The sequence below is a fragment of the Colossoma macropomum genome, unplaced genomic scaffold, assembly GCF_904425465.1.
Source record: "Colossoma macropomum unplaced genomic scaffold, Colossoma_macropomum, whole genome shotgun sequence".
NCBI lineage: Eukaryota > Metazoa > Chordata > Actinopteri > Characiformes > Serrasalmidae > Colossoma > Colossoma macropomum.
In genome coordinates this window covers 5,713,554-5,730,924 of record NW_023494787.1, presented here as the reverse complement: position 1 = coordinate 5,730,924, position 17,371 = coordinate 5,713,554, and positions in this window count along the sequence as shown.

The following is a 17,371-nucleotide window of genomic DNA, read 5'->3' as shown; positions in this document are numbered from 1 at the left end:
ACAACTAAAAGTTTTAAAAACTAACTAAGCCTGAAAGCTAAATGAAACAAAAAATTAAAACGTTATCCTATCTCCCTGTTTCAAAACCAGGAGAAAAGCTGATAGAAAACAATTGGTGCTCGTCCCCGACTTTTCACAGAGCTTCACAGAATCTCATAAAGCTTTCAGAAAATGAACAAGAACACCAAAGTGAAGTGAAGCCAATGTGACACAGGATGAGGGGATGTAAAAGAAAACTTGCTGACCACCGACTTGGGAGCATCCTGTTACTCTTGTATTTCTCCGGTACACATTCTTTTGCAGTGGGCAGTTGTGGATAAGATGATTCAGACCACAATAACGCTGTGAGTTAGAAAACAATCGAGATGGTAAGGAGGAGCGCAGCAAACCGAAAACAAGAGGCACAGTGAGAACAGTGGTCAGCAGTCGTCAGTGGAGCTCATGTTGGACTTATGTTCAGGTTGGTGAACCATCTCATGAGAATAAATGAGAAGAGACACTTTAACGTAGCCCATTTTGAATATACTGAATAGACTGTGGAGCCTGATGAGATCTGACTGGGTAACAGCTATGAATGTCAATATGTGTGGTTTTAATGTAGAATGATTAAATACACTAAAAAAGTTTATGACATGTTTATAAACAGTTAAATTCTAATGAGTTGGCAGTACAGTACATGCTCACTGTAAGACAAGAACATGCAGAGAAAAGGTATTTGAGCAGGTAAAGTCCAGATTTAACTGCCTACAGCATCTCCTAATCACTCCACAGGGACTGTAGGGAGAACAGGAGGAAAATGACAGGAGTTGAAGATTCATAGATGGTAGATCTGTGAGGAACATTGATTCACTCCCCATTTTTAATGCGCATGTTTTGTTAATGTCAAGAATTGTAAAGGCAAGAGGACAGAAAAATTCCCACAGTTCCTGTACACAGCAAATACTGCACAGGTTTGGGAAGCACACATTTTATATCCTTTATTTGCTTCCAAATACAAAATGATGTATCATTTCATTCTTTTACATGAAGTAACTCATTTTCCAACATGTTATATAAGTTCATATTGATGTTGCAGTTCAAGGTTGAAAGAAGCAGCATCTTTTCCAGATGCACACATGGGCACCAACTTGGGTTAAAAAATGGTTCGGATTTTCATCGTAATATGATGACCGAAGCTATTCCTTTTGTTTTTGTCATACATTTTAACTTTTGTGAAAATGAAAGTAGATAATGTGATTGCTGTCCTGATGAGATGGTCCTGACCACAATAGCGGTCAGTTAGAAAACAATCGAGGTGGTAAGGAGGAGCGCAGCAAACCGAAAACAAGAGGCAGCACAGTAGTGAGGAGAGTTTTGATGCCAACTTGAAATTCTTCTGAAATTAAATCAGTAATTGGTGTCAAACATGTCCCATCAATACAGCTATGTTTTTATTTTGTTTTTGTTTTTATTTTGTTCTAGTACTTTCCCACAAGAACAGTGGTCAGCAGTCGTCAGTGGAGCTCATGTTGGACTTATGTTCAGGTTGGTGAACCATCTCATAGGAATAAATGAGAAGAGACACTTTAGCGTAGCCCATTTTGAATGTACCGAATAGACTGTGGAGCCTGATGAGATCTGACTGTACATATGACCTACATGCGATAGGGTAACAGCTATAAATGTCAATATGTGTGGTTTTAATGTAGAATGATTAAATACACTAAAAAGGTTTATGAAATGTTCATAAACAGTTAAATTCTCATGAGTTAGCAGTACAGATGAGTACAGGAATCAGTCAGAAACTCACTCATTAACTGTGTGAACGTGATCTAAATCAAAGGTTTTCCCACAGTAAGGATGTTACCCTAATCACCTGTGTGAATGGAACTGTAATGGTTACTCGTTTCTGGCCTCCTGTGAGGGGTTAGCCAAGCTTTTCCACTCACACCCTATTCAGAATCTGCTCAAATGCAGAGAGTAGGTTCAGTCATGCTCACTGTAAGACAAGAACATGCAGTGAAAAGGTATTTAAGAAATGAAAGTCCAGATTTAACTGCCTGCAGCATCTCCTAATCACTCCACAGAGACTGTAGGGAGAACAGGAGGAAAATGACAGGAGTTGAAGACTTCATGAATGATAGATCTGTGAGGACCATTCATTCACTCCCCATTATAAATGCACATGTATTCTTCATTTCAAGAACTGTGCGGGCAAGAGGACAGAAACATTCCCGCAGTTCCTGTACACAGCAAATACTGCACAGGAAGTGGAGTGTGAGGCTACTCTTGACCTCCCTCTCAAGTTTGGTGTTTTGCATGTGCTCCTTTCTGCCAGTATGTTCAATAAAGAGCATTTCTTGCAGCAGAATCATGGCCATGCCTGTGTTTCTGCCAATGCTCCACTGGTGTCAGAAACAGGCTAGTGCCCCCCAGTTATCTAGAAGAGAATGGTGCTACTTGAATTCGAAGATGAACAGCAAGAAGAGCAGAGTCTGGTGAAAGACCACGATAACTGGGATGAGGCTGTGAGGCTCCACAGGGAACACGGCCTGGCGAGGCACAACGGCATGGCAAGACCAGAGGCTGGAGCAGGCGCGGGAAAGCTGGCCTGAGGAGGCTCAGTGGCGAAGTTCACGCAGTGAGGTACAGTGGTGGGGATGGTGTGCAAGAGGCCGGTGAAAGTGACAGTGACGCCATCAAAGGCTTCAGCATGAGAACGCCATAGCAAGCAGTGGAGCAGTTGGTCAGTCACTGCTGCAAGAGAGAAAGCATCGCACCAGGCAGTGCCATTAGCCTGACAGGTAGTCAGATGCAAGCCAAAGAGTTACAGCAGCAGCCACAGGCGGTAGGCCAAGTGTGGTGTGGACTACAAATGAGAGAAGCCGTCACATAGCTGGAAGGCGATGAATGTCCAGCTCAGGTCAGTAAACAGTGGCAGAGGCGGATCCTGGTATAAGTGACATCTACAGAAGACCAGAAAAGCAGAAACACTGCCAATTAAAAGAAAAACAACCCTCATCTTGCATCTGCAAAAAATAATGATGAATGAATAAATGAAAAATAAGAAAACACTGAGAAAATCCCTGAGGCCTTTGAGATAATGTTCTATGGGTAGACCAGACTGAAGTGTAACTTTCTGGACGACACAGTGGCCTCCTCAAAGTTTTAAACTTGGACCCAGCAGAGATGCTATGGCAGGGCCTCAACGAAGCAGTTCATGCTTGAAAAGCTACCAGTAAATCTCCATTAAAGCAGCTCTGCAAAGAAGAGTAACCTTAAATTCCTGATGTAAAATGATAGAAAATGGTTGCAGTTCCTAAAGGCCATGAAACAAGTTATCGATGTAAATGGGGCAATTTCTTTTTCACATTGGTCATTCACATGTTGGGATGGAGACAAAACAGATAAGGTTAAAGAAAATCAGGAAGGGTGAATACTTTTTCACAGCCCTTTAGCAGCCACGGAGCAAAATCAAACCTCAATGTGAAACCAGTGTGGCACAAGATGAGGGGATGTAAAAGAACGAGAAGCGAAAGAAAAATCTAACTGGCCAGACAGACATGGGAGAACTCTGTTGGCAGTTGTGGATGAGATGATTCTGACCACAATAGCGCTGTCAGTTAGAAAACAATCGAGGTGGTAAGGAGGAGCGCAGCAAACCGAAAACAAGAGGCAGCACAGTAGTGAGGAGAGTTTTGATGCCAACTTGAAATTCTTCTGAAATTAAATCAGTAATTGGCGTCAAACATGTCCCATCAATACAGCTATGTTTTTATTTTGTTTTTGTTTTTATTTTGTTCTAGTACTTTCCCACAAGAACACTGGTCAGCAGTCGTCAGTGGAGCTCATGTTGAACTTATGTTCAGGTTGGTGAACCATCTCATAGGAATAAATGAGAAGAGACACTTTAGCGTAGCCCATTTTGAATATACTGAATAGACTGTGGAGCCTGATGAGATCTGACTGTACATATGACCTACATGTGATATTATTAAAAACTATAAATGTCAATATGTGTGGTTTTAATGTAGAATGATTAAATACACTAAAAAGGTTTTTGACAGGTTAAATTCTCATGAGTTAGCAGTTTAGATGAGTACATGAATCAGTCAGAAACTCACTCATTAACCGCCTCAGCCGAGCTTTTCCACTCACACCCTATTCAGAATCTGCTCAAATGCAGAGAGTAGGTTCAGTCGTGCTCACTGTAAGACAAGAACATGCAGTGAAAAGGTATTTGACGCTGAAGTGCGACTGAATACATATTAATGACCTATTTTGTTTTCATAATCATATTTTGTTCTTTTGTGAAAATAAAAGTAGATAATTCGTTCACTTTGCTCTGCTGAGTAAAAAAACTGAGTAATAATGTAAAGTTTTTGTTTGTTAAGTAATATCATAGAGAACTAAGAGCCTTCAGAAATATCATTTTCCTGTTTAGATAGATAGATAGATAGATAGATAGATAGATAGATAGATAGATTCAACATTATTATCATTCCTCAGTACAAGTACAAGGCAACAAAATGCAGTTAGCATCTACCAGAAATGCTTTAATACATAAACTTCAGATCATTAGTGGGACGTTGATGGACGTGTTCATTCGCAACATAAAAAAGACGGTAACACTTTCTATGAATGTCACCTTTGTAAGCATCTATAAACACATTTATAACATGTTATAATGTATTCATAAGGCATTATACACATGGTTATAAATATTTATAAACAAGAATTACACTGAATTACACTTTATAGCCATGTTTATTATACATTATAAATTGTTAATATAATGCATTATAAATAGTGTTAATAACATGTTATAACATCAGTGCCAAAGACGTCAGACCCAGCTTGGAGACTGCAAAGTAAAGACAAATACCAAGCTAACGGTGGTGAACATTACCTTTCCCTCATTGGGTAAAACACTGATGGCAGCACTAGTTTAAACTCTGACATTTGAAGCCTGTAATGTGCTTTATTATGTATGTTTTAGTGTTTCAGTAAATCCTTCAGTAAATACTTCAACTTGAAGCCTCACTCTGAACACTGGAGGAGGCTTTAGTACAGTACGCTTCACTTTACTTAGAGCGGACAAATACGACTTATGAGCTCTTATAATTTGTTATGATCAGTACTTATAATGTATTATGTTAACAATTCATAATGCATAATAAACATGGCTATAATGTATAATGCATTTTTATAAATATTTATAGCTATGTTTATAATATCTTATGAATGCATTATAACATGTTATTAATGTGTTTATAGATGCTTACAAAGGTTACATTCATAGAAAGTGTTGCCAAAAACACACTGTGACATCTGTCTTTATTTTATGTTCCAAAGAAGATCAAAAACATGTAGTTCTGCTTGTTTGTCACTCTCTCTGAGGCTCAGTTATACTTTAAATCCTTCTAACATGGACACGAACAAAAACATTTCCGATATGTAGGTTTCATCACATATTTACACAGGAATGAACCAAATACATTAAGATATAATAACGTAAATGTATCAAAATAAACAGTGAGTGGGGTTTTAGTTGCTCATATTGTGTATAATTTGAGTTAAATCAAACAATTAAATCATTGTCAACAACCTATAATAAATGACTTGAATCCTACAATTCAATCTAATTACTTAATAATTATTATTACAATATATTAATTATTACAACTATTAAGCAATTATTACAAACTATTAAATGATTATTAATTTAGTGTTTACTGTTATTATAAAGTGTTACAGAGGTTTTTTTTTATATTATCGAAGAAGAAATATTCTACACACTAGTGGAGAACTTTCATACCCAACGCAACCTCACTGTGCTCAACACAGAGCTGAGAACATTTTGGAACTGCCGTCAAAAACTACACATCAGGTGAAAAGAACACAGTCATCACTGAGACCCAATAACCTTCAACATACGTACATGTAACGAGAAGAAGTTCAATTTACCAAAGAAATTAATAAAAAAAATCATCTATTTAAATTAATCAGGTCGAGAAGGGTCAGTTTACAGTTACGTGCTCCTCATTGACGAGGATATAAGAGATAATATTATGCTGATGAGTGAGACGCCTCTGTTTGGGGTAAACTCAGTGCTCACACACCAGGACTGAGCAGCACTTAAGATCATATATAGATCATTCTACTGAACTGGGTCAAAAAACATTTGGGACTTTTAACTGATCTTGGACTTTAGACTAAAATCCTTTTGCTTTGAATGACCCTATATGTGAATTATGTTAATTTTATTCAAACACATATTTGAACATTTCAATTTGTTACTACCAAAACAATCATAACACCTAAACTTTACCAAATGTTTCAGTAGTGACTGTTTTAGCTCATTTTGAGCAGAATTCAAAAACACCAGCCAGAAGATGACTAGCAAACACAGCTTTGACCAGTTGGACATTTATAAATTATCATATTTTAATTGAACCTCTTAACTGCAGAAAATATGTGTTTCTGTAATGACAATTCTTAAGGTTCCACATTGATCTTGAGATTTTGGGACACATTCACTTCAAAACAATGGGATCTGCTCACCATGTGGCCATGAGGGACAGAGATGCAGCCTCACTTCCTGCTCTAAAATACAGGGGCATGACTAAAATATGACTCCGCCTACAGATTAAAACTCTTTGTGTTTCGATAATAACATAAAAACATACAACAGTGTTTTTTTGTATATAGTTTTTTTTATTAAAAGGCATAATAAATCTAATTCTTACAACTTCACTTTAAAAGAAATCAAAAGTATGTTTTAAAGAAACAAAACAAAAACAAAAAAATTATGTATCATTTTCAGAAGTGTAAATTTAGGGGTTAGGGTTTCCCAACAGAAAGAACCTTATAAATTATGATTTTGTACATCGTCGCTGTCCAAAGAAAAACACGTATCTCCAGAAATGGTAACTTTACAGGAGAGGGCAGAAATATTCTTCACTTTTAATGTAAGTTAATGGAAAGAGATTGTTTTCTAAGCAATTGTGGTGCATTTTAATTGGTCCATTCATCTTGAATTTTTCACACAATGTAAAGAATGGCTGTTCGGCTCAAATGATGCAAAAAAGTGAAAATCTCAAAAAATGGAGACATGTTTTTTTTGGACAGTGACAATATGTTTAGTTTATTACTATCTCTATTATTGCTTTGGGTTTTGATAAATCAGAACATTATAGTAAATGTCTTTTTTTATTACTGTGGGAGTGCAGCATGAATTAAAAGACATAGAGAGAGAGAGCGAGAGAGAGAGAGAGCGTGATAAACTTAGACCAACATGAGAAATGTACACAAACAAATTTAAAAAGCTGATGCCAAACTTTGAAAAACATACACAAATAAAAAATTACAAATAATCCTTGGAGAGGGCCACTGACCACTCCCATGCCCCCACCCTAGTGACCTCCGCCCTCTCTACATCCCCACCCTAGTACTCCCCACCCCAAATACCCCCACCCTTCTGACCCCCACCCCACATTCCCCCGCCCTTCTGACCGCCACCCCACACACCCCCACGCTTCTGACCGCCATCCCACATACCCCCACCACTTTGACCCCTACACATATGTATAGATAATAAAAAAAGAAATTGTTTTCAAATTCGTATAATTAATAATCATACAATATTTTTTATTGTTTTTATTTAATATTAATATATGTTCATGTTGGCAATACTGGACCTTACAGTCATGCCAATGCAGCTACACTGAGCTTGAACTTGAACTTGAGAGAGGGAGAGAGAGTTTCAAATTCTGAGCAGCAGTAAACGGTTGAGCTCCTAAACAAAGACAACAAAATTCAATACTTTCTCTAGAAAAGAGGAAGACAGATGAGGAAAAGGTAGACAAACAAATTGGAACCCAGAGACTGTCCTGAAACTCAAAAAACAGGGTAAGAACTTCAGAAATAGTGATTATAGACTTTGCTAAGGAGTTAACTGTCAATTAAGTATCTGGTGTTACCATAGCAACACTCCATTTAGATACAAAGCCAACAGGCCAGTCCTAACTGACTACGCCCTTTTCACATTTCTGCATTTGTTCTGCTGGAAGTCGTTGCAGGGTCACGCTGCTTCCGCTAAAGCAACAGCCATAGCAACTGTGGCGAGTAGAGCGTGTGCAGCTTAGCCAAGTGTCCGAGCTTAAAGCAAAAACAGGCTTATCTCAGTTTTAATGGTTTGTCAGCTGACGATGAGCAGAGGAAAACAGGCTTGTGCTATTGATAAAGGAATTAACTTTGTCATACGGAGGAGAAGAACCTCTGTGTCAGCATCTCACCACTGCTGACCAACGTTATACTGAATGTAGTTTGTGCTTTAAAGTTGCTGCTACAGCAACTTTTCATTTTCATTTTCTCCCTCAAAAACTGTCAGTATCTGAGAGAGAGGTCAATGACAGTCCACAAGGCAACAGCGGAACTTGTTTTACTCAGCGTTTCTGGTAAAAGAGCCTATTTAAAGCTCAAAAAAGAAGAGGAAGTACAACCCCATTTCCAAAAAGTTGGGACGCTGTGCAGAATGTAAATAAAAAAATAGAATGCAATGATATGCAAATCATGTAAACCATATTTTTAAAGGAAAATACTACAAAGACAACATATCAAACGTTGAAACTGAGAATTTTTTTTTGTTGTTTGAAAAGTTGGGACGGGGGCCTGTTTACCACTGTGTTTCATGATCTCTTCTTTTAACAACACTCTGTAAGTGTTTGGGAACTGAGGAGCCACTGCTGTAGTTTTGAAAGTGAAATGTTTTCTCATTCTTGTTTGATACAGGATTTCAGCTGCTCAACAGTTCAGAGTCTCCTTTATCATATTTTTCATTTTATAATGTGCTAAATGTTTTCAGTGGTGACAGATCTGGACTGCAGGCAGGGCAGTTTAGCGCCCAGACTCTTTTAATACAGAGCTATGCTTTTGTAATACGTGCAGAATGTGGTTTGACATTGTCTTGCTGAAATAATCAAGGCCTTCACTGAAAAAGACGTCGTCTGGATGGCAGCATATGAAACACTTTAGAAAATTCAACAGAACTGCCGCAACACCCTCTTTCGCTACCCCATCACCAGAATCCAGTGCACAAATGACATCAGAGCCATCTCCTCATCAACAAATCTCTGAAACCCCAGAATCTCACATCAAAGATCCAAAACACGCTCAACTCCAAAATCCCGTTTGCCTTAAAACGTGACTCGAATTGGAAATTTCTAATTATCAATCAACTTTTCCATGGAAAAGGAGCCATTAGACTACGGGGCCAAACAATCCAGTCAGCCCTTGATCTGATGGAGGACAAGAGACTTTAATCAACTGATCAATAATCAATCAATTTAATCAATTTCTCTCTCTGTCTCTCTCTCTCACGCTCTCCCTCCCTTTATTTGAGCCCCTGAGCGACGCCTGTCTGAGTCGCCACATGGGAGCCACCAGAGCTGTTAGAGTCACCAGAGCTTCATCTCTGCTGGCTGATCTGCACCGTTTTGACTACCATGGAGTTTCATGCTGTACAAAGCTGTGCAAACCTCACCTGCATGAACTGACCCTCCTGATGATGCTGCTGCTGCTGCTGCTGCATAAACTCAAACTATCTAATTAATCATTGCTCCACCTGTTTTTCCCCGTTTCTGTATTCTAATATTTTATACTAATGCTGTTTGCTATCCGGTGTCGACCAGAGGAGGATGGGTTCCCCTTTCGAGTTTTGGTTCCTCTCAAGGTTTCTTCCTCTTGCTCTTAGGGAGTTTTTCCTTGCCACTGTCGCCATTGGCGACGCTCATGGGGGCTCAGTAGGTACTTGACTTGGCTTTAAGACACAATACATGTCCTCATACACACTGGGACCAATGACCTATCAGCAGGACAGGTGTGGCCAGAGGACTTCACCTCACTTCCCTGAAAGCTTCCAGTAAGCTGCCTACAGCCAAAGTGACCTTGTCCACACTGCTGCCCAGAAAAGATGTGCCCCAGCAGGTCATCAATGGCATCAACTCGGAGGTGGAAGAGCGCTGTAAGCCCCTACCCAACCTGCACTTAGCACACCACCCGGACATTCATCAGAGTCATCTATATGATCGTGTGCACTTGACAAAGAGAAGAGTGGGAATCTTTGCAAAGACACCTCTATGAACAGAACATCCTCCAAAACCATAAAAACCACCAGTTCTCAACATATAAAATCCAGTAAAACAATGAAGAGAACACTAGAAGTCAGTCAAGCTACTTATGTTAAGCCTCCAGTGAAGTCTGATTACACCACAGAGCCACACACAGCCTCAATAATAACTGGACACACACAAAGATAGCCTTCACCTCCTCCCCTCGATAAGGCAGCAAGACACCCTACACCAGCTGTCTATCAGCACTGTCCCTCACTCTACTCCAACACACCACAGCAGCCCTGTCCCCACATACACGTACAGCCAAATCAGAGACAAGCTGGCATTCAAACTCCTGAACTGACCTAAACTGATCACAGCTACGCCAACCTGTAGTATATGTGTCAAAGTGTTTGCATGTGTTTATATGTAAATATGGAAGATATAGCTGAATACAAACAAACGCCTGCTGGTGACATCCTGTATAAACAAAAATACTACGTGGCCTCATCGTATTAACATGTGGGAACGAGATCCTAATGCGAGGCCACGGCTTAGTAAGGCGTGGGAACGAGATAATTGAGTCATGGCCACGACTTAGTAAGGAGTGGGAACAAGATCATGCCTTATTAAGCTGTGGCCAAGGCTTAATTATGTCATTCCCACGCCTTACTAAGTCATGGCCACGCATTAATGTCAAACGAGCTCACGCGTGGAGCAGTAATAGCTTCTAGCTCCTGCTGACGGTCACATGACGTCATTAAACTCATTAAACATTCAGTATCAGACTGTGCGACATTAATTTATGGCAGATTGTGTGATTCTCTGACTGTGGAAGGAAATGAACCCCGAGTTTGATTTCAGACTCTTACGAGTTTTTTTTATGGGGGGGGGCAGAAAACAGTGGCGGTTCTAGACCATTTGAACTGGGGGGCCAGGCTGGGGCCAGTGGCTATGTTAGAGGGGCCAATTACTTTGTACCTTATTGTGCAATGCAGGCATTAAGAGGCAAAAGTCAATGTTCAAAACCACTGAACATTTTACATTCAGTTACATTTTCAGTATGTTCTGTGTGCCTCTGGGAGGACGAATATGTCTTCACACAAAGCAAGTCGATTTTTTTTAATATTCAGGTCAGGGGTGGATGTTGTACCAGGCCACCTTCAAACTCCTCCTCCTGTCTCCCATCAGAGTCCTTGGGCACATTTTCAAAATTGGCTGTGCTGGAGGATCATCTCTGCATCTCCTGATATCTGGAGTAAACAAAAAAAATAATTTTGAGTACTTCCACAGACATTTTCCGTAGCAAAGTAACTCTACAGCAAACTTCCATCAACTTTACATACATCAACATATTACCTGGATGTTTAGGTTACTTTCAAGCAATCACCTACAAAGATCTATAGACACCATATGAACTGACTAACAGAGCTCTTTAACATCACAAACCTGATGGTGCAGTGGTTTGGGACGCAAATGGCCTTTTTTCTCTGTATCTCACACTCAGCTTCCACCTCGCCCTCAGCCTCACTCCCAGAGCGTCCATCTGTCTCTACCTGCTCTACTGTGTCCCCACTGTCTGAATCACTTTCTCCAATTGACCGTCCTTCCTGCTCATTCTGTGCAGTCACCTTGGCTCTTCCCCGCCTGAAAGATCTGGCTCTGTCTGACTTTCTGCACGACTGTCTTTCTGTTTCTTGGAAGAACTGCAAATACACCGATCAGGCATAACATTATGACCACCTCCTTGTTTCTACACTCATTGTCCATTTTATCAGCTCCACTTACTATATAGGTGCACTTTGTAGTTCTACAGTTACAGACTGTAGTCCATCTGTTTCTCTGCATACTTTGTTAGCCCCCTTTTACCCTGTTCTTCAGTGGTCAGGACTCCCATGGACCCTCACAGAGCAGGTACTATTTGGGTGGTGGATCATTCTCAGCACTGCAGTAACACTGGCGTGGTGGTGGTGTGTTAGTGTGTGTTGCGCTGGTCTGAGTGGATCAGACACAGCAGTGCTGCTGGAGTGATCAGTGTATATCAGCACTGTCCAAAGAAAAACAAGTATCTCCAAAACAGTAACTTTACAGGAGAAGGCAAAAACACCCTCACCTTTCAATGTAAGTTAATGTAAAGAGATTTTATTCCAAGTGATTTTAGAACATTTCTATTGGTCCATTCGTCATGTCATTTCCACACAATGTAAACGACAGCTGATGTGTTGAAATGATGTGGAAAAATAAAAATCGACAAAAAGAAAATACATGGTTTTCTTTAGACAGCGACAATATATTACTTTTCTTCTGCATTTTGGAAATAACTATAGTGCAGAAAACAAATGTCATGCCAGCACTACAATGGGATTTCTGCGTTAGCTAACTAGCTAATAGTATCCATATACGTTTAAGCAATAGAACACATAAGGGGGTGTGTTATCGCGAAATAACATCACGCATTTGGTTGTGATAACACCTTCCTCGAGTGTTCTGTTGCTTTTCTACAACAGTTAAATAAATAAAGTAATAAATTAATAAACTGGGCCGTGAACGCGGCGTTTAATATGTTTTAATGTTCGCAGTTCCTTCACCAAATTATAGTTCCTTAACAAGCAGCTTGTTGCTACGTCAGAGTAACGAACTCCGCCCACTCGCTGCTCAGCCGGCAGTTCGTTCTCCAGCTCCTTACACTAAATTCCCAAACTGTCATCACCACTGAGCAGCTTTTCAGTCGGCAGCTGTGACAGAAGAACACAAACAACCTGGAATCAGCCAGAAATGAACCCAACACCATTCACCAAACGTGTAGTCTGATCTTCAGAGTCTGACTAAATCAGACTGAGGCATAAAACTGCCGCAATATCAGGTTCATTTCAGTTTTGTCAGTTTTGGCCAGATCAGTATTAATGTTGTTTTGTTCCAGCTGGTCTGTAAAGCATCTTACAGCCCATTTAGTTTGGCGAATGGTGTTGGGTTCATTTCTGGCTGATTCCAGGTTGTTTAGCTGTTTAACAGCGTCTCAGCGGAGTGATACAGTGTTTAGTGAATAAACCGTGATGTTATGGCGAAATAACAGCACGGTTAGAACGCCTCTCAACCAATCAGCTCGCGTGGCCGGAACTAACAGCTGTATAATGTTCTATAACGCAGTTCGTAATGCAGCAGGTTCTCAATAACTGACTGTTAGAACTATAGAACTTAGAAATACGGAGAAACATTGAACTCACCTTTATCTCTGCTTTGCTTCTCTCTTTATCGCTTTCTGCTCTACAAGGGAAACTCGGCCCCTCACCTTAAAGGGTTCGCAACAGTGAGGAGACCCAGAAACGCCCCTGGCAGTAAAGCGAAAGTACATGTATAGAATAGTGATGTATAGCGTGCGCGCGCGCGCGCTGAACCACGTGCCATGTTTAAGTTTCACTTTCGCCTCCTCCACTGCAGAGGCGGACTTTGGCCACTTTGCCACCCCCTGCTGGCCACAGCTGGAAATGCTGCGCAAAGTCTAAACAGCTTTATAAAGCAAAACCAGCTCACAGTCTGTTTATGTGCGGTGATAATAGTCTCTGTTTATTCATACGCTGTAAAATATTAACCTCTTATTCTCCGGGGTATATTTTGGTTGGTCCATCTGAATTTACATGACCAAATCGTGAGGCAAATTATTCAGTAACTCCATGAAATAAATGTAAATTTTTATTTTATTTATTTTATTTCTTTCTAACACTAACTTTACTCGGCCTCCTTATTTATTGCATTATTATCATTATTAGATTTAATCGAACTGCACATAATAAGTTAATGTAACTCATGTTGGTCTTGGGTTAACTTACTTTTACAGGTTCAGCTTAAATATTTTAGTATTCAAAAATTAATCCTGCACCTGTTTTATTTAATTAGACATACTTTAGCCACATTACATTCCCAGCCCAGACAAAGAGAGAGAGAGAAATTTGTAGATATATACATAACTTAATGAAAGAATGATTAAACATATTTGACTTAATGAAGGATATAACAAAGTTTTGATTTTGTTCCTGTTACCAAATATGCAAAAGAAGAGCTTCATTCCAAACATATTTCAATATATTTTAATGTAAAATGCCAAGTTTTAGTCAGTCGCTGGTGTTAACCCTTAATGAGTCATTCTTTTTGTCATAAATGTATTTTCTTTCCATTTAAATTTAATGTGACTGTATTTAGTGAAGAAATTGAATTTGAATAATCATGTTACCAAAGCTCTTTTATTCACATGCACTAAAAAATACAAAAATACAGATACTTTTATATATTTTATAGTGCCGCATATACGGTTAAAAAATTAAATTGTTGTGCAATAAACACGGAAATTGAAATACTGAAATAAAAAAAATAACATTCTAACTTTTCAAGTAAGATAGTCCTAATACAGACAATATTTCAGCAAATTTAGCACCTCATCAAAACAAATCTGTAACACCAGTGACAATTTAATGTGACCATTTAATGTTTTAGGAGCTGTTCATGCAGAAGTCCAAGCTGTTCAAGTCCAAGAGTTCAGAAACTTTTTCATGCACTTGTTCATACAGTAAACAAAGAAAAAGTTCAATGCTTGCTTTGTGTCTTGTTATTTTGGTGATTATAAACGTTAATTTTTCAAAATCTCTTGCATTTTGTGTGCAAATGTCCAGTCAAAAGTTCAGTTTCCCAGTAAAAAATAAATAAATAAATAAAAAAGATTACATTTCCATATTTACTAGTTTTTAAGTGCTCTGATCATTCATGACATTAACATTAGTCAATGGTGTCACGACATGTCACTGGTGTTATATGAATGTGGTGTAACACCAGTGACTGTGACACCAGCGACATTCTGGTTAAACTGAGGATTTTCTGAATCGGCTGCCCTATTAGCGGCCAGGTGACCTTGTATAACTGTTAAAAATCAGTGATATAAATGATATTTGACATTAATTTGACAGAAATTCAATTACCCAGCCATTAAAGCACACAACACCAGTGACATATAGAGTTGAAGTGCTGCCTGATAAACAAAATTATAGATACATTTATGAAATATAATGAGCAAATATAGACTCACCTTCTCATGCAATCAGATGCTTCCTCTCTGAATAACCTTGAGCCAAAGAAGCAGTTTAACAGAGCTGAAGATACTGTGTTAAAACGTAGCATAAGGGTCCCGATAACACCAGTGACCAAAATCTCTGTGACACATATTTGTTTTATGTAGTATAATGTTCATGATGAATATAGGAAAAATTAATCTGTTTTTAATAGAATTACGGCATTTGGCAGACGCTCGTACAATTTGATCATTTTACACAGGGAGGTGAAGGCAGTGTTAGGAGTCTTGCCCAAGGACTCTTATTGGTATAGTGCAGGGTTCTTACCCAGGTGGGGATTGAATCCCAGACTACAGCGTAGAGGCCAGAGGTGTTACCCACTACACTATAGACAATTACCTATACATCATACACAATTACCTAAGTTAAACCTTTTAAAAATATTGTTTGATATTAAAAATGGTTTCTCATATGTTGAAAACTGGTTTTGTGATGAGCTGTTTTACAGATGTGGAGCGACTATAAAACAGAATAAAAAAAAATCAGAGAAATCATGAAGGAAATGTGTTATTTAATCTCAGCTCAACTGTGTAAATGTATATACCGACTTTTGGAGCTGTGCCTGATATTTTAAGCATCTTTTTGAGACATGGTTTCCCCTCCAAGTGGAGAATGACACACATGCTTTTGGAATGGAAAGTGATGATGACGGTGAGCCAATCATTTGGATACCAATACCCTTTGCTAAGCCCCGCCCTCTTTGGTTACTGTTGCTACCACTGATAAGCTTTTGAGTCTGGCTTTTCTAAGTTGATGGCAGGGTAGATGGTTCATCCCACTGAATTCTTACCCATTTTTAGTCGTTCTTAAATTCATACAAAATTCCACAAAGAAAAAGATGAAAAGGTCTCCAGTGTTCATGAAGACACACAACTACAGCCTCAATATTTAACTGTAAAGAATTTGATGGGGAGAATTTTCAGCCATGCTAACTGACAGCGAAGGCCTAACAACAGCATGGTGTCGGGTTTATGGTGTTGGGTTTATGGTGTTGCTGAGTATTCTATCGTTAGCTTAAGCTCCGCCTTCACGAGACATTGGATTTGTTTACAAATTTCAGAATTCAAATTTTGTTCCCACCCCAGTAAGTGTAGACCTCCCACCTACATTTATGAGGTCACGTCTGGCCACGTGAGAATACACACCCTTCCCACGTGCACTTTTACACTTTTACAGGACTGTACCTGTAATAAAACGGGACGCGTTCTGTGTGAACCGAGCCAGACTGGAAATCTCGGTAAAGGTGACGGAGCAATTTACCTTTAAGATGGTTAAGAGGTGAAGATGGAGCATTTGAGCAAAATCAAGATTCTGATTAACTCCACTCGAGACTAGCCAACATCTATCCTTCTGATTGGAGAGGTTTCAGATGGTGCCCACCTACCTGGCATTACATGCACACAGTACCCAACATGGAGGTCCAGGACACATGGCTGCCCTTCAATTTGAACCTTGATTACACCTGATTTTCATTCTTTTCTTCATAAACTGGGATCTTCTATTGTTTCGTTAAAAATTAGCAGTCATGCCACGTTACAAAAAAAGGTTTTTTTTTTAATGCAAGAATCACATTTTTACATACTTGTAACTCAATCTCACCATTAATAAATCAAGTCCAACACCTAAACTTGAATTTCAACACCTCAAAATTTAATTTTTACTCTTTAATCTGCTGTTCAATTTCAAAGCCCTTGGAGTCTCCTTCACTGAAGTCTGTTTATAGGTTATTCGGGACGGTATGACAAAGACACTACATGAGTTAAACATTATTATCATCACTATTATTAGTGTTATCTAAATTATCACGTGCTAAAATTGAATTCATACTATTCCTCCCATTAACATGAAATGGGAAAAGCCTTGAATTCTTACATTATAAAATAAAAACCCTATTTTTATTTTGACATTAGACCATTTTTACTTGCTCAGACTGAATTTCTGATAAAGAAACTTTAAATTAGAGAGTCTGAAACTGATACTGAGCTGACTTTTTGCTGTAGGATGGGTGTTTGCCCAGCAGATGGCAGTACTCACATCTACACCGAGGTCCAAACACGGCTGCGATGAACGAGATGATGAGCTGGCAAGTCAGAAGTGTCTACATGAGTCACGTCTGCATTCACACACGATGCAGTCATCTCAAATGAAAGCAAAACACACTGA